This window comes from Aegilops tauschii, chromosome 2 (assembly GCF_002575655.3).
Source record: "Aegilops tauschii subsp. strangulata cultivar AL8/78 chromosome 2, Aet v6.0, whole genome shotgun sequence".
In the NCBI taxonomy this organism is placed as follows: Eukaryota; Viridiplantae; Streptophyta; class Magnoliopsida; order Poales; family Poaceae; genus Aegilops; species Aegilops tauschii.
In genome coordinates this window covers 410,085,450-410,108,878 of record NC_053036.3, presented here as the reverse complement: position 1 = coordinate 410,108,878, position 23,429 = coordinate 410,085,450, and positions in this window count along the sequence as shown.

Genomic DNA, 23,429 nt, shown 5'->3' with positions numbered 1-23,429 from the left:
TGAGCGTGAGCCATGGACATAGCACTATAGGTGGAATAGAATGGTGGTTGTGGAGAAGACAAAAAGGAGAAGATAGTCTCACATCAACTAGGCGTATCAACGGTCTACGGAGGTGCCCATCAATAGATATCAATGTGAGTGAGTAGGGATTGCCATGCAACGGATGCACTAGAGCTATAAGCGTATGAAAGCTCAACAAAAGAAACTAAGTGGGTGTGCATCCAACTTGCTTGCTCACGAAGACCTAGGACATTTTGAGGAATCCCATCACTAGAATATACAAGCCAAGTTCTACAATAAAAAATTCCCACTAGTATATGAAAGTGACAACACAGGAGACTCTCTATTATGAAGATCATGGTGCTACTTTGAAGCACAAGTGTGGTAAAAGGATAGTAGCATTGCCCCTTCTCTCTTTTTCTCACATTTTTTATTTTTTATTTTTTTATTTTTTGATCTGGGCCTTTTCTCTTTTTTTATGGCCTCTTTTTTTTCTCTTTTTTTCGTCGGGAGTCTCATCCCGACTTGTGGGGGAATCATAGTCTCCATCATCCTTTCCTCACTGGGACAATGCTCTAATAATGATGATCATCACACTTTTATTTACTTACAACTCAAAAATTACAACTCGATACTTAGAACAAAATATGACTCTATGTGCATGCCTCCGGTGGTGTACCGGGATGTGCAATGAATGAAGAGTGACATGTATGAAAGAATTATGAACAGTGGCTTTGTGTAACATCCCAAAATTCTAAATTTTGGAATGTTATATTAAATAGATAGTTATGATTGATTGTTTGATTGATTGTGTGAAATTGAGTGAAATTCGAATCTATTGAAAGTTAAATGAGAGGGAATAGAAGGACTTTCCCAAACTTTCATCTTTGCTTTTTGATCTACTTGAATTCAAATTCTTTTCAAATACAAAACCCTGGAGAGAAGATGACATGACTTCTTCCATTTAAATAAATGAAAAGGGTTTATTAAAATATTTGAATTCCATTCGGAACTATTTCAAATTCAGAAACTTTAAGCAACTCAATGATTTTCACGAGAGAAGATAAAATGACTTCTTCAAAACATATGAAATATGAGTTGGAAGTTTCGAAGAACTCAAATTTAAAGTCCTTTTGAAATTATTTTCAATTTGGAGTTATTTGAGTTTTATTCAAATTATTTTTCTCCAAAAATAAAATACATGGAAATTAGGGTAAAATGATTCCCTACATCAGAAAATGGGCAAAAAATAAATTTGAAATCATTTTGGTATTTTTAAAATGATTTTTACTTGACTTTTATTAGAGCTATAACACTTTTTGCTTTATTTGAATTTTTATAGATTTTATTTGATGCTAGAAAAATGTTCAGGTTGTAGAAAATAATTTTCTGACATTTTTGATATATTATATGCCTATATAATATATTTTTATTATTAATTTGTTTGTGTGAGAAAATGTTTTTTTAAAGAGAGACTTCTTTCCCCGCGGGCCAACTGGGCCGAAGCCCAGCCAGCCGGCCCAGCCAAGCGCCACGCCCCGCTCGTCCCTGAGCTCGGGACGGACTCCCACACCCGCACGGCGTCGCCCCCGCCGTACGCCGCCCGGATTCGATGCGCCACATGTCTTCCGTTTATTCGTCGTCGGTGCCATGTCATTTGCCTGCGTGTTGCATTTTGCCATGTCATCATCTGCATTTCATCTGCATGTTTTTCAAAACTTGCATCCGGTCCTTTTCCGCGTTGTCCGTTTCGCGATCCGACACTCCAGACGCACCCGTCGCCCCTCTCAGACCTTGTTTCGTGAGCGGGATAAAAACGTTCTCGGAATGGGCCGAGATTTTCCGAGTGGCCTTGGTATATCACCGACAGACCGCCCGTCAAATTTCGTTCATTTGGAGGTCGTTTGATACCCCAACGGTTAACTGCGTACCCCGAAAGCCCCTTTTGTCTTGCAGCCCAACACCCCTCCAAATCCGCCCACTAGCCCATCCTAACCCCCTCCATGCTCTCGGTCGTTCGATCATGATCGTGTGGGCGAAAACCGTACCTCATTTGGACTCTCCTAGCTCCCTCTACCTATAAATAGACCTCCCCCTCCTTTTTTCGCGGATGAATCCTACCCTAACCCAAGCTCCCCTCCTCTTCGCGCCGCCGGACATGTCCGCGCCTCCGGCGGACGAACCGCGCCACCGCCCCATGCCCAATCAGCGCCCGCCACCTGTCCCCGCCGCCGTCTCCACCGCGCCAGGCCCGCCGGGCCCGGATCGGGCCCGCGGGGCCTATCTCGCCGCCGCCGCGACCCGCGGGCGCCGCCCCGTGCGTCGCCTTGCCCCGAGCGACCCCGCCGCCGTCAAGTCTGTCGCCGCCTAGCCGGACCACCGCACGCGCCTCCCCGTCGAACCCCGCCGCCGACCCGCGCCGTGCCGCGCCCTCCGCCGACTTCGCCTGCGGCGGCCACCGCGGGCCGCGCCGGCCCCGTCGCCCTGCCCCAGCTCCACCCCCACCTCGCGTCGGCGCCCCGCTCCGCCGGGCCGCCTCTCGCCGCCACACGTGCCCCACCGCCATGGACGCTGGCGCCCGCTCGCCGGATCTGCCCCGCGCCACCCGGAGCTCCTCGTCCCGGATCCGGCCGGGCTAGACCAGATCCACCAGCCCGCCGATCCAAACGCCTCCGCCCGTCCCATTCATCTCCATCCCGGAACCCCGAGATCCAGTTTCCCGCGAGGTCTAAATTCCTCCAAGTCCTTAATTTTCTACATTACGTGGCTCTGTTCATCACATCATATCTCCTCGTATACTACTCCGTTTTGCATCCATGATATATCGAAATGTTCATCATGGGATGCTGTGCACTTTGTTCCATTGTGCCATGCTTGTTTGAGATCATATTGATACTCTAATCATCGTTGCAAGAGTGCTATATGTTGTTAACTGCTGTCTGTTATCAGAACTTGGAGATTTGTCTTTTCATTGCATTTTGTGTGCATCCTATGAGCATGAGCTCTACATGTGTTTTGAACTACATCATGCCATATTTACAGGGGTGCTTGTCTTGTATTTTTGTGATCTATGTGGTGACTAGCACAAGCATGCAAAGTAGCCTCCATGATGTTGCTGATTTCTGTGACAAGTCATTTCTGCTGAGTTGTCTGTTATATTTTGTTGCTATGTTGCCATGCTGCTACCATGAGTTCTATGCATAATCTGGAGATGTTCACTAAGGATGTTTTGTTATAAATGTTATTCTGTTTCCATCCATGCCCTTAGTTGTATTTATAGACTGCTGTAGCTTGTTGCACACTTGCTCTCAAATTGCTAAATAATGTTGTTGTCAGCCTGTTATCATGAAGTTCAGTTTTTCCATAATGTTTTGCTAGTGATCCATGCACCCTATGAACTTGATCTTGCCATGCTTAGCTTCATAATTATTCCATATTACTGTTGGTCACCTTTTCATGCCATGTGTTGCTCTATGCTGAGTTGTACAAGCTCACCAACATGCCTACTTATTGTTGTTCCTGCCATGTACTGTTATTTTCAGTCTGAATCTGTCATATTACTTGCTATGTTTACATGGGTGCCACCATATCTTCTGTGCCTTTTTGGCTCGTGATCATTAAGGGACTTTTGTTCTATGCGATTAGTAGATTCATGTCATGCCTTTGTTTGCTATGATATGTTCCTGTAGCATGTTGTTTGATAGCTCTAAACTTTGCAACCTGATGTTATTTCTGCCATGTCCAGTGATTTCTGCCAAGTCTGTGAAACTGTTATTATTTGCAATCTTGCTATGTCCTTTTGAGCATGTTGTAGTGATTTCTGGGAATAGCTCAGTGTCCATGTTTTGTAATGCTTTACCTGTACTTCATGTCCATGCCTTTTGTTTTTATGTTGGGGTGCTGTAACATATGCTCATGATGCTTGCAAAATGCCTAGTTGTTGTTTTGGACAGATTGTTGTTATATCTTGTTTGGAGTGTATGTGTTGCACCGTTGCTCCGTTTTGAGCTTGCTCTATATGAAACTTGAAACTTGCTTAGTTTTGCATGTAGTTTCATCTTACGTTGTTGCATCCTTGTTTTGAGTGTGTTCGTTTGATATTTGAATGTATTTTGCATCAATGCCATGTTTAACTTGTTTTGCTCATATCTTCTAGGCCGTAGCTCCGATTTAAACGAACTTTATATGTAACTTGACTAGAATTTCATGTAGATCATCTTGGTGCATATTAACTTGCTGTTTAATAACTTGAACATAAGGTTTATTTAGATCTGGACCAATTTCGAAACTTGCATATGAGGACTTACCGGATTTGTTATATGTTGTTTCCAGCCTCATTTAAACTTGCCTTGATGTGTTGCTCTTGTATGCATCATCTCTTGCCATGAGTAGCCTCATGTAGATTTGTCATGCATCATGTTTGGTTGTGCATCATGCCTTGTTATGTGTTGTGTGTTTACCTTGTTGTTTGCTTCTTTCCGGTTGTGCTTCTTCTCAATAGTTTCCGTTTTGTTGCGTTCGTGAGGATCCGTTCGTCTACGTTTGGTTCGTCTTCGTGGCTTCATCTTCTTCATGGACTCGTTCTTCTTCCTAGCGGGATTTCAGGCAAGATGACCGTCACCTTGGATCTCATTACTATCATTGCTATGCTAGTTGCTTCGTTCTATCGCTATGTTGCGCTACCTATCACTTGCTCTTCAAGCCTCCCAAATTGCCATGAAACCACCTCTAACCTTTGTCACCCTTCCTAGCAAACCATTGTTTGGCTATGTTACCGCTTTTTGCTCAGCCCCTCTTATACCGTTGCTAGTTGCAGGTGAAGATGAAGATTGCTCCATGTTGGATTATGTTTATGTTGGGCATATCTCTCACGTGTCGAGGCACGACTTAGAGGCATAACCGCATTGTAGGTTTTGTCGCAAGAAGGGTCATCTTCACACAATCCCATGTAATGAACAAGAATGGGATAAAGAGTTGGCTTACAATCGCCACTTCACACAATACATAAATAAATTCATACATCATTCAAGATACACACATAGACCGACTACGGTCAAATCCAAATAAAAAGAAGATAACCCCAAATGCTAGATCCCTGATCGTCCCCAACTGGGCACCACTACTGATCATTAGGAAAACGAAACATAGTAACGACCAAGTTCTTCATCGAGCTCTCACTTGAGCTGGGTAGCATCGCCTGCACTGGTATCATCGGCACCTGCAACTGTTTTGGTAGAATCTGTGAGTCACGAGGACTCAGCAATCTCACAACCGCGAGATCAAGACTATTTAAGCTTATAGGAAGGATGGGGTAATGAGGTGGAGCTGCAGCAAGCACTAAGCAAATATGGTGGCTAACATACGCAAATAGGAGCGAGAAGAGGAGCAATGCAACGGTCGTGAACTAGAAGTGATCAAGAAGTGATCCTGAAACTACTTACGTTCAAGCATAACACAAGAACCGTGTTCACTTCCCGGACTCCGCCGAAAAGAGACCATCACGGCTACACACGCGGTTGATGCATTTTAATTTAAGTCAAGTGTCAAGTTCTCTACAACCGGACGTTAACAAATTCCCATCTCCCACATAACCGCGGGCACGGCTCTCGAATGTTTATACCCTGCAGGGGTGTCCCAACTTAGCCCATCACAAGCTCTCACGGTCAACGAAGGATATTCCTTCTCCCAGAAAGACCCGATCAGTCTCGGAATCCCGGTTTACAAGGCATTTCGATAATGGTAAAACAAGACCAGCAAAGCCGCCCGATGTGCCAACAAATCCCGATAGGAGCTGCACATATCTCGTTCTCAGGGCACACCGAATAAGTCAAGCTATGAGTAAAACCAGTCCTCAAGTTGCCCCGAGGTGGCCCTGCAGGTTGCTCGGTTCGGACCAACACTCGAAGGAGCACTGGCCCGGGGGGTTAAAATAAAGATGACCCTTGAGTCTGCAGAACCCAAGGGAAAAAGGCTTAGGTGGCAAATGTTAAAACCAAGGTTGGGCCTTGCTGGAAGAGTTTTATTCAAAGCGAACTGTCAAGGGGGTCCCATAAATCACCCAACCGCGTAAGGAACGCAAAATCAAGGAACATAACACCGGTATGACGGAAACTAGGGCGGCAAGAGTGGAACAAAACACCAGGCATAAGGCCGAGCCTTCCACCCTTTACCAAGTATATAGATGCATTAATTAAGATAAGATATATTGTGATATCCCAACATAAACGTGTTCCAACATGGAGCAATCTTCAACTTCACCTGCAACTAACAACGCTATAAGAGGGGCTGAGCAAAAGCGGTAACATAGCCAAACAACGGTTTGCTAGGAAAGAATGGTTAGAGGCTTGACATGGTAATATGGGAGGCATGATATAACAAGTGGTAGGTAGCGCAACATAGAAATAGAGCGAAACAACTAGCAAGCAAAGATTGAAGTGATTTCGAGGGTATGGTCATCTTGCCTGAGATCCCGCAAGGAAGAAGAACGGGTCCATGAAGAAGACAAACAGACGTAGTCGAACGAATCCTCACAACTCCGGAACGAAACCGAAGCTAATGAGAGAAGCAACCCGGAAAGAAGCAAGCAACATGGTAAACAACCATCACATAAAAATGGCATGATGCACAATCAAGTATGATGCATGTCCGGTTTAATGATTCATGGCATGGCAAAGTGCAACAAACAACGCTACAAATTAAGTGGAGCTCAATATGCAACGAGTTGCATATTGACGAAACAACACATCAAATATTTAGTTTTCTCCCGTTTATGTACCCAACAATATTAAATGTTATTAAACATGGCAAGGGGTGAAGCATAATTAAACTAACTATTTAGGCAAGTTTAAATGAGGCCGAAAACAACAAACAACAATTCCGGAAAATCCCCATATGCGTATTTTGTATTTGCTACTGTTCTGCCCTAAACACAATTTTAATGTTGTTAAACATCAAAATAAAGTGCACCATGTTAAACTAGGCATTTTTCCACCCCATTTACATATAAAGTTTATTAAATTTGGAGCTACGGTTATTTAGTTATAAAATAAATCATGTTAGCATGGCATTTATGCAAAATAAATGTAAACAGCAATTTAGACATTTTAAACATGGCTGAAAGTTGGATATTATGAAACTAGACAGAATTCTAAGCATTTAACATATATAAGTCATTTTAATCCGATGCACGGTTATTTACTTGTGAGCAATTTAAAATAATGGCATCCTCCTGTAATTATGCATGCACTGGATAAATGGAAAAAAATCGCACGGACTGGAAAAAAACGCTACACGGGCTAAATCTGGATCTGGGCAAGGGTTGCTCACATGGGCTCTTGGCCCGGTCGGTGGAGGAGGCCCAAGAGGGGCGGCGCTGGGCCTTGACGCTTGCATCCCAGGCGGTCGAGGATGCAGGGGGGGTCAACGCTCGGACGGGCGAGCGAGCTGCCGCTGCTCGTTACTGAAGGACAGAAACAGCAGCAGGGGAACAGCGGCGCGATGCAGGGGCTTGGCAAGGCGGCCTCGCCGGAGACTGGCCGGAACAAGACTGAGACGGCGGGATCCGACGGAGGGGCGTTGGAGATGGCCAGATCTGGGCCAGAGGCGGATGTTGGCGGCTTCCGCGAGCGGCGGTCGTTCCTGCAGCGGTTAAGTACAGAGAGAGAGGGAGATCGTGAGGGAGAGAGAAGGGAATGAGAGGAAGCAGAAGGAAATAGAGGGGGAACGCGGCGGTCCTGCTGGTGCTCCGGAAGTTGTTTGGGCAGCAGCGACGAGGTGCTCGGGCACGCGGGGTGCACGGCAGCGCAAGGGGGAGCTCGGCGCCAACGGCTTCGGGAACGAGGCAGAGGAGGCGGCTCAGGGATCGGGCGCGCGAGGCGATGGTCGAGGAGCTCGGGGCCCTCTTAGTCCAGATCGAGCGAGGGTGTTGGAGACACGAGATCGAGGGAATCAGGAGCAGCGCTCGTTGGCTCGGGCTCGATCCCGAGGAATGAGGAGGCTGGTCAGGGAGGATTTGGACCATGGGTGCGGGCTCTAGTTTGTGGGGATCGATGGATTTGGAAGTTTTGGTGGTGGCTGGTTGGTGCGAAGGGGATCCCGAGGTGGGAGAATGACAGTGGCGGCGGCGGCGGAGGATTTGATGGATGGGACAGCTAGGGCTAGGGTTTCATCTATTTATATAGCACGAGGATTTTGGTTAGGGGTATATGGTCCCTCCGATTTTAATCGGACGGTCGAGAAATAAATAGATAGGGAGTCTAAATAAGAAAACGGAGATATTTTATAGATGTTAGGAGATGATCTGAATGCAACGGTGATGACTGAGCGGATCGGCATCGGGACACTTTCGGACGCGCGCGAGGGGTCTGAGTAAAGTGTAGAGAGGGTCAAACGGTCAGACAAGAGGGAATCGAAAACCCGGTTGGACTCGGATCAGTCAACGAAGGCAAGGGGGGAACGCGGCAACTATGAACGAACCACGAGTTTTATGAAAACATGCGGAAGCAATGCGGATGATGCGATGATGAATGCAACAAACAAATAAAACACACAACGATAACGAAAAATATGGAAGGCATCTGGAGCGTCGGTCTTGGGGCATTACAACACTCCACCACTACAAGAGGATCTCGTCCCGAGATCTAAGATGGCATCGGGGAGAAACGGAAGAGGAAGATAAAAGGTAAAACTAAGTTGCTTCTTCGACGAATGAGTGAAACCGAGGAACCTTAGGAGGTTAAACAATTTTTGAAAAGAATACAACGGAGATGAACGAAGTTGAAAACACTCCATTAGATAAGAAGAACATGGGATACGACGAGAACTAAGTGGTTAAGTGACAAGATAGATATTGAAACCACTCCAGTTAAAACAAGATAGAGAAGGAATAACAATGATATAATTTGGGCAGCACTCCGACTGTAAATGGAAGGAATTGAACATGATCTTGACAAGATGAGAGGATACTTGAAAAGAGGACACGACACTGCGGTTGAATAGATAAGCACGAAAAGAACATGGTCCTCATAATCCGAGATGATGAGTGAAGAGAGCAACATCACAATGCCTCCAGAACGAAAGAATAGAAGTTGGATCGTTGGAAAGGAAAGAATTGAGAAGAAAAAGATATCTTCTGCCACAACTAAATTTGAAAAGCATCCTTAAAAAGAAGGATTGAACAGAGTTGCTGGAAAAATCAACAACGAAAAGAACAAGCTTGTTGTGGGCTTATGGAAAACATCTCAAAAACTTGAGGTGAAATCCTGCCACTAACGGAAAAACAATAGATTGGATTGATATGAACAAGGAGACGAGAAACATATTTCGCCGGGAGGATAAATGAAGAACTTGGGTCATTTATGAGCACCATAAATAGCAAAAGTCCTTGGGGAAAGCTTTAGGTGAAATATAACCCAAGATAACTCCAACAAAGAGATTAAAGGATTTAAAATACCTCATTCTTGACAACATGTGAAACATGGAACATGGATGGAAATTGTCAAGAAGGACATAACACCACCTCAAAAGATAAGGTAGGAAGAATTGCACTTCGGAATGCAAGATGAAGAATGCTTGAACTCCTCAAAACAAAACATGTGTTGAGCAGCATGTTTATCTTTGAATAAAGCTTGGCGGATCTTAACTTCGAGAAAAATCTTGAAGAACAATTCGAGAATGAAAGGCATCCTCGATGAACCATCATGTAGAGCCTCCATGAAGAACTCCGGTACAAAAAGGATGATAAAATGAAAGAGAAGTTGAGAACAAAAGGTGAAGCCTTGCGATGATTTAGATGGAGCTTCACGACGAGATAATGCGGAAAACTTGGAACTCCGGCGAGGCGGCGACAGACTTGATGGCGGCGGGGCTGAGCTCGCCGGCGGTGGGGTCGCTCGGGGCAAGGCGACGCATGGGGCGGCGCCCGCGGGTCGCGGCGGCGGCGGGATGGGCCCCGCGGGCCCGATCCGGGCCCAACGGGCCTAGCGCGGTGGAGACGGCGGCGGGGACAGGTGGCGGGCGCTGATTGGGCATGGGGCGGCGGCGCGGCTTGTCCGGCGGAGGCGCGGACATGTCCGGCGGCGCGAAGTGGAGGGGAGCTAGGGTTAGGGTAGGATTCATCCGCGAAAAAAGGAGGGGGAGGTCTATTTATAGGTAGAGGTAGCTAGGAGAGTCCAAATGAGGTGCGGTTTTCGCCCACACAATCGTGATCGAACGACCGAGAGCATGGAGGGGGTTAGGATGGGCTAGTGGGCGGATTTGGAGGGGTGTTGGGCTGCAAGACAAAAGGGGCTGTCGGGGTACGCGGTTAACCGTTGGGGTCTCAAACGACCTCCAAATGGAACGAAATTTGACGGGCGGTCTGTCGGTGATATACCAAGGCCACTCGGCAAATCTCGGCCCATTCCGAGAACGTTTTTATCCCGCTCACGAAGCAAGGTCTGAGAGGGGCGACGGGTGCGTGTGGGAGTGTTGGATCGCGAAACGAACAACGCGGAAAAGGACCGGATGCATGTTTTAAAAAACATGCAGATGAAATGCAGATGATGACATGGCAAAATACAACACGCAGGCAAATGACATGGCACCGACGGCGAATAAACGGAAGACATGTGGCGCATCGAATCCGGGGCGTTACACTGGACTCCCTCCGCCGCCTCTCCGTTGCCCCTCCCGCACGCCACTTCCCTGCCTCCCTCCTATAAAGCCGCCCCGGCTCCCCTCGTCCCCTCTCTGCTCGCGCCGCCGCCCACCGCATCTCGCGCCCCGCCGCCGCACTTCACGCCGCCACTGCTCGCCGTCGCCCGCAGCCAGCCGCGCCGCCGCCGCGCATCCGCGCCGCCCCGCGCCACATCGCCGAACGCCGCCGCCGCCCCGACGCCCGTGCCGGAGTTCGCCGCCGGCCGAAACCCGATCCGCCGCCCCGGTCTGCCCGACCCACCGGTTTTCTTCGAACCGTCGCGAACCGGTAAAACCACCACCCGGTTTTTCCTTTTTTTATTAGAATAGGTTTTTCTTTTAAAAACCGATCGGTTAGTTATTTAGCGAGCGTTCACTAGGTTAGGTCTTCGCAGCAAACAGTTTTCGTTCTGTTAGGTTCTGTAACGAACGTTCGTTGCTTAGTATTTTTCTTTTTCTTTTTAATTTCTGCCAGGGACCCGTTTGTGAATAAACAATTTTACAGATTAGCCCCTGGTTTTCAAACGACCGCATCATTTTACTTGTTTGTCCAAATCCAACGAAACCAACGCCCACTTCATTACGGTCCCCTCTATCCAGTAATCCAACTCAAACATGTTTTTGAAATTTTAAAATTTGAATTAGACCAGATTTGAATTCAAACTTTGTTTGATCGTAACTTGAGTTTTATAACTCCGTTTGAGTTGATTCTTTGTGCAAGTTAAAGCTCTTGACCTAAACTTTCTGATAAGGCCAAATTCACCTAATTTTGGTACTGTTAGAAATTGTTTTATGTTGCCAGAGTTATTTGCTTGGTTTTAATGTTCCCCGAATTGTCTTTTCGTTCTTTCCGATCTTTTGAGTGATTGCTTATGTGTGGTTACTATTGCTTGCTTACGATAGATTGACCGGAGTGTGACGAGTAGAACTATCAAGAGTTTTGAGTGTGAATCGTCTTCATCAACAGTACAGGCAAGTTCACACTTTGATCATATCCCTTTCATACCCAGTTTTTATGCATTAGTTTCACCCTCAAACATTGCATGAGTAGGATTGATAACCTGCGTATTGGGAAGTAGTTGATGAGGTAGGAACCTATTACCCTGCATTCAAACCTTGGGAGTTACTTTTACGTTGCTTACATTGCTATGCTATGCTTGTAGACGTGGTTTGGGTTTGAGTGTATTCATGACAGCTGTGAGTATTCTTAATTAATGGATAACTTAAGGTGGCAACTTTAATACACATCTGAGTGGATTGAGGCACCTGGGGTATCCAGTGATTGCCTGTATTTTTTTGGAAATCCCGGGGTACTGTGTGATTCTCCTATGGACTGCCACCCAGGCTCAAAGGGATCATGAGATTATTCATGCTAGAAACTTCCGTGTGAAGCCACAAGACATTATGGGCTCTGGCATAGTTGAGTATTTGTGTGACCTCTTTGAGTGGTAGGCTAGCACATGTAGGGGATGTAGGTGGTACTGTCTACCCAGAGTAAAGAGTTAACGCTTCTGAAAGACTGTGTCTCGGTCATCCGTTTCTCAAACACCATGTAGTGCGAGAAATCCAACGGAGGAGATCGAGTCTTGTGGGGAAAAGTGCGCAAACCTCTGCAGAGTGTACAAACTAATCATGATTAGTCGTGTCCCCGGTTATGGACATCTTGAGTATCTAGTTCTTGGATTATCATGTTGATCTCATCACTCTATAATTAATTGTTGGGTTGTTAAATTACTTTTTAATTGGGATTCAGATGGGGTTTACCATTCTCAATGTTTTCAACAAACTTTGTAGTTAAATAAAATGTACTCCTTTGCAGTAGGGAAAATTTGGCTTTTCGCAAAAACATTATAACCATCGAGTTTTCCACCAGCCAAATATGCATGTAGTTATAGCCTTTATTCATCATTATCCTATGGTGTGAATTTGCCAGTACATTCAATGTACTGACCCTTTGTGGCTGCAACGTCTCATGTTGCAGGACTTCTTACGACGAGTAAGTGATACGTTAGGGTTACGATTTCTACACTCAACTTTGTCGTTGGTGTTGATGGAAATCCACAACCTTGTTGTTACTTCCGCTATTTGGATTGAGGTAATAGTATTTACGTTACTTTATACATGTGATTTACCTCTGTTATAAATCCTCGAGTACTGTGTGTGTCAGCATACCGATCCAGGGATGACACTTATGCACAGAGACTTGACCGCCTGAGGTCGGGTCGCTACAAGATGGTATCAGAGCACATGTTAACTGTAGGACGTGACCCCTAGGAACTGGCAAGCCCATAGGAAGGATTTTCTCTAAAACTTTCTTTTTCAAAAAAGAACTTTTACCTCTCTTCTTTTCTGAGCTTTATCAAAATATTCCCTTTTAGTTAGACTATATCCCTTTCCCCTTTTGACCACTCGAAGATTCGACTGATGAGACCACTCTAAGAAGTACAAGATATCGGACAACCACGACCACTACGGAATGAAGGAGATTTTACCGTGCATCTGAATAATGGAAACTACAATAGTTGAAGACTCCGAAGACTAGGAGAATTTGTAGGCTATGAAGAATTTCCAGATATTGTATGACCTAGTAAGGCTCCCCTAATGGAACTTGGCAGACTATAGAAGTTGTCAATACCTGAGATCAAGGTGTATTGGGGAAAGACCGGATCATGGAGCTTTAGAACTCAAAGTATTGTCAAGAAAACCCTAAGGCAGGAGATATCAACTATGGAGTGATAGCTCATGGAAATGACAAGAGCAGAAACACGGCTATCCATGGTGTTATCGCCCGCTTATGCTATTGTCAGCGTGCTGAGTTAAGCATGCATATGCATGGAAGGATTGGATGGTAGAAGGCTAATGGAGCACCTATCAGCAAAAGATGAAGTTTTAACCTTAGCTGGTGTATCACCAGGATCTGGGGTATTACATCAAGAAGTTTAAGATGGACCTGCAGGAAGCTATATTTGACAAAGAAGTATTTCGTGAAGAACTCAGGACCCGGAAGCTGAAAGTAGCCAAACTGGAGGAGCAAAACCTTGAGACACCGGAGATTCGTCAGGAACTGACGGACAGTACGACCATGGTTCATGCCAAGGATGTTGAAACCCAGAAGTTTGGAGTGCAACTGCAGAATATTAAAGGACGTCATGAGAGACTTCGCGTCAACAGAGGATCTGGCAAAAGAACTTGAGAAAGACAAGCATGATCGGAACAAGCCATTGGAGGCATGAACAAGACTTGAAGAGTTTGGCGACGTTGAAGATTTATTGACCTTTAGAAGACCAAACCCCTGTTATACACTTACGTTAGATGCGACGTTTGTGAGCTGTCATTTGTTTGATGTTTTCCCGACAGCCACAAAATAAAATATGTCTTTTCAAAAACCATTGTTTGCCTTGTGTGTATCTCTCTCTATCTCTCTTATCTCACCCCAAAACCCTTGGACCCAATAGAGGATGAATGGAGATGAGCTTGTATTTTCTGGACTGACGAGTCAATTGGAGACAGACCGATGGATCCAGAACATGGAAGATCATATGAAGAATAACCCTATAGCTGGAAAGGATATGACCCAGCATGCTCTTCAGTGCTTTGAAAGAGGTGCTGCTACTTGGTGGAGGATGTACCAAACCATCAATGGATGGAAAGGAGTAACCACTTGGAAAGAATTTAAGTTGACTTTGCCAAAGTCTCGGTTTGAGTCCCAGAAATTGAAGCCATATGGAAAGGATATGAAGAAACATTCTGCATGCAAGATTTGTGGACAAATAGGACACACCCATAAAGAACACAAGGATGATTGCCCTAATTGTGAAGGAAGTCACCCAGCTGAAGAATGCCCAACTAGGCAGATTACTTGTTTCTTGTGTGAAGGGACTACCCACTACCCTGTTGGGGAACATAGTAATTTCAAAATTTTCCTACGCACATGCAAGATCATGGTGATGCATAGCAACGAGAGAGGAGAGTGTTGTCCACGTACCCTCATAGACCGAAAGCGGAAGCGTTAGCACAACACGGTTGATGTAGTCGTACGTCTTCACGATCCGACCGATCAAGTACCGAACGCACGGCACCTCCGAGTTCAGCACACGTTCAGCCCGATGACGTCCCTCGAACTCCGATCCAGCCGAGTGTTGAGGGAGAGTTTCGTCAGCACGATGGCGTGGTGACGATGATGATGTTCTACCGACGCAGGGCTTCGCCTAAGCACCGCTACAGTAGTATCGAGGTGGACTATGGTGGAGGGGGGCACCGCACACGGCTAAAAGATCAAATCAATTGTTGTGTCTCCAAGGGGTGCCCCCCTCCCCGTATATAAAGGAGTGGGGGAGGGGGAGGGCCGGCCCTCTCTATGGCGTGCCCTAGGAGGAGTCCTACTCCCACCGGGAGTAGGATTCCCCCCTTCCAAGTAGTAGGAGTAGGAGTCAAGGAAAGGGGAGAGAGAAGAGAAGGAAGGAGGGGGCGCAGCCCCTCCCCCTAGTCCAATTCGGACTAGGCCTTGGGGGGCGCCCAGCCTCTCCTCTCTCTTTCCCCTAAAGCCCAATAAGGCCCATATACTCCCCGGCGAATTCCCGTAACTCTCCGGTACTCCGAAAAATACCCGAATCACTCGGAACCTTTCTGATGTCCGAATATAGTCGTCCAATATATCGGTATGTTACTTGCCCGAGATTCGATCGTCGGTATCGCAATACCTAGTTCAATCTCGTTACCGGCAAGTCTCTTTACTCGTTCTGTAATACATCATCCTGCAACTAACTCATTAGTTGCAATGCTTGCAAGGCTTATAGTGATGTGCATTACCGAGTGGGCCCAGAGATACCTCTCCGACAATCGGAGTGACAAATCCTAATCTCGAAATACGCCAACCCAACAAGTACCTTCGGAGACACCTGTAGAGCACCTTTATAATCACCCAGTTACGTTGTGACATTTGGTAGCACACAAAGTGTTCCTCCGGTAAATGGGAGTTGCATAATCTCATAGTCATAGGAACATGTATAAGTCATGAAGAAAGCAATAGCAACATACTAAACGATCAAGTGCTAAGCTAACGGAATGGGTCAAGTCAATCACATCATTCTCTAATGATGTGATCCCGTTAATCAAATGACAACTCATGTCTATGGCTAGGAAACTTAACCATCTTTGATTCAACGAGCTAGTCAAGTAGAGGTATACTAGTGACACATTGTTTTGTCTATGTATTCACACATGTATCAAGTTTCCGGTTAATACAATTCTAGCATGAATAATAAACATTTATCATGAAATAAGGAAATAAATAATAACTTTATTATTGCCTCTAGGGCATATTTCCTTCAGTCTCCCACTTGCACTAGAGTCAATAATCTTGTTCACATCGCCATGTGATTTAACATCAATAGTTCACATCTTTATGTGGTTAACACCCATAATTCACATCGATATGTGACCAACACCCAAAGGGTTTACTAGAGTCAGTAATCTAGTTCACATCGCTATGTGATTAACACCCAAAGAGTACTAAGGTGTGATCATGTTTTGCTTGTGAGAGAAGTTCAGTCAACGGGTCTGCCATATTCAGATCCGTATGTATTTTGCAAATTTCTATGTCGACAATGCTCTGCACGGAGCTACTCTAGCTAATTGCTCCCACTTTGAATATGTATCCAGATTGAGACTCAGAGTCATCTGGATCAGTGTCAAAACTTGCATCGACGTAACCCTTTACAATGAACCTTTTGTCACCTCCATAATCGAGAAACATATCCTTATTCCTCTAAGGATAATTTTGACCGTTGTTCAATGATCTACTCCTAGATCACTATTGTACTCCCTTGCCAAACTCAGTGTAGGGTATACAATACATCTGGTACACAGCATGGCATACTTTATAGAACCTATGGCTGAAGCATAGGGAATGACTTTCATTCTCTTTCTATCTTCTGCCGTGGTCGGGATTTTGAGTCTCACTCAATTTCACACCTTGTAACACAGGTAAGAACTCTTTCTTTGACTGTTCCATTTTGAACTACTTCAAAATCTTGTCAAGGTATGTATTCATTGAAAAAACTTATCAAGCGTCTTGATCTATCTCTATAGATCTTGATGCTCAATATGTAAGCAGCTTCACCGAGGTCTTTCTTTGAAAAACTCCTTTCAAACACTCCTTTATGCTTTGCAGAATAATTCTACATTATTTCCTATCAACAATATATCATTCACATATACTTATCAGAAATGTTGTAGTGCTCCCACTCACTTTCTTGTAAATACAGGCTTCACCGCAAGTCTGTATAAAACTATATGCTTTGATCAACTTATCAAAGCGCATATTCCAACTCCGAGATGCTTGCACCAGTCCATAGATGGATCGCTGGAGCTTGCATATTTTGTTAGCACCTTTAGGATTGACAAAACCTTCTGGTTGCATCATATACAACTCTTCTTTAATAAATCCATTAAGGAATGCAGTTTTGTATATCCATTTGCCAGATTTCATAAAATGCGGCAATTGCTAACATGATTCGGACAGACTTAAGCATAGATACGAGTGAGAAACTCTCATCGTAGTCAACACCTTGAACTTGTATAAAACCTTTTGCAACAATTCTAGCTTTGTAGATAGTAACACTACTATCAGCGTCCGTCTTCCTCTTGAAGATCCATTTATTTTCTATGGCTTGCCGATCATCGGGCAAGTCAACCAAAGTCCACACTTTGTTCTCATACATGGATCCCATCTCAGATTTCATGGCCTCAAGCCATTTCGCGGAATCTGGGCTCATCATCGCTTCCTCATAGTTCGTAGGTTCGTCATGGTCAAGTAACATGACCTCCAGAACAGGATTACCGTACCACTCTGGTGCGGATTTCACTCTGGTTGACCTACGAGGTTCGGTAGTAACTTGATCTGAAGTTACATGATCATCATCATTAGCTTCCTCACTAATTGGTGTAGGAGTCACAGGAACAGATTTCTGTGATAAACTACTTTCCAATAAGGGAGCAGGTACAGTTACCTCATCAAGTTCTACTATCCTCCCACTCACTTCTTTCGAGAGAAACTCCTTCTCTAGAAAGGATCCATTCTTAGCAACAAATATCTTGCCTTTGGATCTGTGATAGAAGGTGTACCCAACTGTCTCCTTTGGGTATCCTATGAAGACACATTTCTCCGATTTGGGTTTGAGCTTATCAGGATAAAACATTTCACATAAGCATTGCAACCCCAAATTTTAAGAAATGACAACTTTTGGTTTCTTGCCAAACCAAAGTTCATAAGGTGTTGTCTCAACGGATTCAGATGGTGCCCTATTTAACGTGAATGCAGCTGTCTCTAATGCATAACCCCAAAACGATAGTGGTAAATCAATAAGAGACATCATAGATTGCACCATATCTAATAAAGTACGGTTACGATGTTCGGACACACCATTACGTTGTGGTGTTCCAGGTGGTGTGAGTTGCGAAACTATTCCACATTGTTTCAAATGAGGACCAAACTCGTAAATCAAATATTCTCCTCCACGATCAGATCGTAGAAACTTTATTTTCTTGTTACGATGATTTTCCACTTCACTCTGAAATTATATGAACTTTTTAAATGTTTCAGACTTTATGTTTCATCAAGTAGATATACCCATATCTGCTCAAATCATCTGTGAAGGTCGAAGGTCAGAAAATAATGATACCTGCTGCGAGCCTCAATGTTCATCGGACCACATACATCAGTATGTATAATTTCCAACAAATTTGTTGCTCGCTCCATTGTTCCGGAGAACGGCGTTTTAGTCATCTTGCCCAAGAGGCATGGTTCGCAAGCATCAAGTGATTCGTAATCAAGTGATTCCAAAAGCCCATCAGCATGGAGTTTCTTCATGTGCTTTACACTAATATGACCTAAACGGCAGTGCCACAAATAAGTTGCACTATCATTATTAACTTTGCATCTTTTGGCTTCAATATTATGAATATGTGTATCTCTACGATCGAGATCCAACGAACCATTTTCATTGGGTGTGTAACCATATAAGGTTTTATTCATGTAAACAGAACAACAATTATTCTCTAACTTAAATGAATAACTGTATTGCAATAAACATGATCAAATCATATTCATGCTCAACGCAAACACCAAATAACACTTATTTAGGTTCAACACTAATCCCGAAAGTATAGGGAGTGTGCGATGATGATCATATCAACCTTGGAACCACTTCCAATACACATCGTCACTTCATCCTTAACTTGTTTATGTTCATTATGCAACTCCCGTTTCGAGTTACTACTCTTTAGCAACTGAACCAGTATCAAGTACCGAGGGGTTGCTATAAACACTAGTAAAGTACACATCAATAACATGTATATCAAATATACTTTTGTTCACTTTGCCATCCTTCTTATCCGCCAATTATTTGGGGTAATTCCGCTTCCAGTGACCAGTCCCTTTGCAGTAGAAGCACTTAGTCTCAGGTTTAGGTACAGACTTGGGCTTCTTCACTTGAGTAGCAACTTGCTTGCCGTTCTTCTTGAAGTTCCCCTTCTTCCCTTTGTCCTTTTCTTGAAACTAGTGGTCTTGTCAATCATCAACACTTGATGCTTTTCTTGATTTCTACCTTTGTCGATTTCAGCATCACGAAGAGCTTGGGAATTGTTTCCGTTTATCCCTTGCATATTATAGTTCATCACAAAGTTCTAGTAACTTGGTGATAGTGACTAGAGAACTCTGTCAATCACTATCTTATCTGGAAGATTAACTCCCACTTGATTCAAGCGATTGTAGTACCCAGACAATCTGAGCACATGCTCACTGCTTGAGCTATTCTCCTCCATCTTTTAGCTATAGAACTTGTTGGAGACTTCATATCTCACAACTTGGGTATTTTCTTGAAACATTAACTTCAACTCCTGCAACATCTCATATGGTCCATGACGTTCAGAACGTCTTTGAAGTCCCGATTCTAAGTCGTTTAGCATGGTGTAGTAAACTATCAAGTAGTCATCATATTGAGCTAGCCAAACGTTCATAACGTCTGCATCTGCTCCTGCAATAGGTCTTTCACCTAGCGGTGCATCAAGGACATAATTCTTCTGTGCAGCAATGAGGATAAACCTCAGATCACGGATCCAATCCGCATCATTGCTACTAACATCTTTCAACTTAGTTTTCTCTAGGAACATATCAAAAATAAAACAGGGGAGCTAAACGCGAGCAATTGATCTACAACATAGATATGCTAATACTACCAGGACTAAGTTCATGATAAATTAAAGTTCAATTAATCATATTACTTCAGAACTCCCACTTAGATAGACATCCCTCTAATCATCTAAGTGATCACGTGATCCAAATCAACTAAACCATAACCGATCATCACGTGAAATGGAGTAGTTTTCAATGGTGAACATCACTATGTTGATCATATCTACTATATGATTCACGCTCGACCTTTCGGTCTCAGTGTTCCGAGGCCATATCTGCATATGCTAGGTTCGTCAGGTTTAGCCTGAGTATTCTGCATGGGCAAAACTGGCTTGCGCCCGTTGTAGATGGACGTAGAGCTTATCACACCCGATCATCACGTGGTGTCTGGGCACGACGAACTTTGGCAACGGTGCATACTCAGGGAGAACACTTTTATCTTGAAATTTAGTGAGAGATCATCTTATAATGCTACCGTCAATCAAAGCAAGATAAGATGCATAAAATATAAACATCACATGCAATCAATATAAGTGATATGATATGGCCATCATCATCTTGTCCTTGTGATCAACATCTCCGAAGCACCGTCGTGATCACCATCGTCATCGGCGCGACACCTTTTTCTCCATCGTAGCATCGTTGTCGTCTCGCCAATCTTATGCTTCTACGACTATCGCTACCGCTTAATGATAAAGTAAAGCATTACAGGGCGATTGCATTGCATACAATAAACCGACAACCATATGGCTCCTGCTAGTTGCCGACAACTCGGTTACGAAACATGATCATCTCATACAATAAAATTTAGTATCATGTCTTGACCATATCACATCACAACATGCCCTACAAAAACAAGTTAGACCTCCTCTACTTTGTTGTTGCAAATTTTACGTGGCTGCTACGGGCTTAGCAAGAACTGTTCTTACCTACGCATCAAAACCACAACGATAGTTTGTCAAGTTGGTGCTGTTTTAACCTTCGCAAGGACCGAGCGTAGCCACACTCGGTTCAACTAAAGTTGGAGAAACTAACACCCGCCAGCCACCTGTGTGCAAAGCACGTTGGTAGAACCAGTCTCGCGTAAGCATACGCGTAATGTCGGTCCGGGCCGCTTCATCCAACAATACCGCCGAACCAAAGTATGACATGCTGGTAAGCAGTATGACTTATATCGCCCACAACTCACTTGTGTTCTACTCGTGCATATGACATCTACGCATAAAACCTGGCTCGGATGCCACTGTTGGGGAACGTAGTAATTTCAAATTTTTCCTACGCACACGCAATATCATGGTGATGCATAGCAACGAGAGGGGAGAGTGTTGTCCACATACCCTCGTAGAACGAAAGCGGAAGCGTTAGCACAATGCGGTTGATGTAGTCGTACGTCTTCACGATCCGACCGATCAAGTACCGAACGCATGGCACCTCCAAGTTCAGCACACGTTCAGCCCGATGACGTCCCTCGAACTCCGATCCAGCTGAGTGTTGAGGGAGAGTTTTGTCAGCACGACGGCATGGTGACGATGATGATGTTATACCGACGCAGGGCTTCGCCTAAGCACTGCTACAGTATTATCGAGGTGGACTATGGTGGAGGGGGGCACCGCACACGGCTAAAAGATCAAATCAATTGTTGTGTCTCCAAGGGGTGCCCCCCTCCCCGTATATAAAGGAGTGGAGGAGGGGGAGGGCCGGCCCTCTCTATGGCGCGCCCTAGGAGGAGTCCTACTCCCACCGGGAGTAGGATTCCCCCCCCCCTTCCAAGTAGTAGGAGTAGGAGTCAAGGAAAGGGAAGAGAGAAGAGAAGGAAGGAGGGGGCGCAGCCCCTCCCCCTAGTCCAATTCGGACTAGGCCTTGCGGGGCGCCCAGCCTCTCCTCTCTCTTACCCCTAAAGCCGAATAAGGCCCATATACTCCCCGGCGAATTCTCGTAACTCTCCGGTACTCCGAAAAATACCCGAATCACTCGGAACCTTTGCGATGTCCGAATATAGTCGTCCAATATATCGATCTTTACGTCTCGACCATTTCGAGACTCCTTGTCATGTCCCCGATCTCATCCGGGACCCAGAACTACCTTCAGTACATCAAAACACATAAACTCATAATATAACCGTCATCAAACCTTAAGCGTGCGGACCCTACGGGTTCGGGAACAATGTAGACATGACCGAGACACGTCTCCGGTCAATAACCAATAGCGGAACCTGGATGCTCATATTGGCTCCCACATATTCTACGAAGATCTTTATCGGTCAAACCGCATAACAACATACGTTGTTCCCTTTGTCATCGGTATGTTACTTGCCCGAGATTCGATCGTCGGTATCTCAATACCTAGTTCAATCTCGTTACCGGCAAGTCTCTTTACTCGTTCTGTAATACATCATCCCGCAACTAACTCATTAGTTGCAATGCTTGCAAGGCTTATAGTGATGTGCATTACCGAGTGGGCCTAGAGATACCTCTCCAACAATCGGAGTGACAAATCCTAATCTCGAAATACGCCAACCCAACAAGTACCTTCGGAGACACCTGTAGAGCACATTTATAATAACCCAGTTACGTTGTGACGTTTGGTAGCACACAAAGTGTTCCTCCGGTAAACGGGAGTTGCATAATCTCATAGTCATAGGAACATGTAGAAGTCGTGAAGAAAGCAATAGCAACATACTAAACGATCAAGTGCTAAGCTAACGGAATGGGTCAAGTCAATCACATCATTCTCTAATGATGTGATCCCGTTAATCAAATGACAACTCATGTCTATGGCTAGGAAACTTAACCATCTTTGATTCAACGAGCTAGTCAAGTAGAGGTATACTAGTGACACATTGTTTTGTCTATGTATTCAAACATGTATCAAGTTTCTGGTTAATACAATTCTAGCATGAATAATAAACATTTATCATGAAATAAGGAAATAAATAATAACTTTGTTATTGCCTCTAGGGCATATTTCCTTCATACCCTGCTCAGTGTCACACTTACCCCATGGTACAAAGAACCATCCAGCAGTAGAAATAAGCACTGAAAGGAGCCCTCATGAAAATTCTAGAAGAACCAGTGTTGAAGAAAGAGGTGGAGGACACACCCAAAGAAGAACCAATTAAACCCTGCACCAAGTCATGCTATTCATGTGGAGAAGAAGGACACATCTCCCAGAATTGTATGAATGGGGATCCAGTAGAATTCCCGACGGAGGAGGTAGAGTATGACCCACAGGAAATAGAAGCCCTGATTGGAATGGAAAAGTCTAGAAAAGAAGTAGATTGGATACCAGGAAGGATCTGAGTCATATCACCTGTTATATGTGCAAGGAGTCAGGGCACTACCTCAGCAGTTGCCCAAAAAGGAAGCCAAGGACCCAAGGAGGCTATATAATCACAAGGAAACCTCGAGACTTGTCAGAAGTGATATGCTTCCATTGTGATGAAGCAGGGCACTTTGCCAGAGATTGTCCCAAGGAGGAGACTTGTGATAAATAGTTGAGTCTGTGAGAAGTATAGTAGTAGTAGTGAGAACATTTTCCTTTATCTTGAGGCGATGAGTTGAGG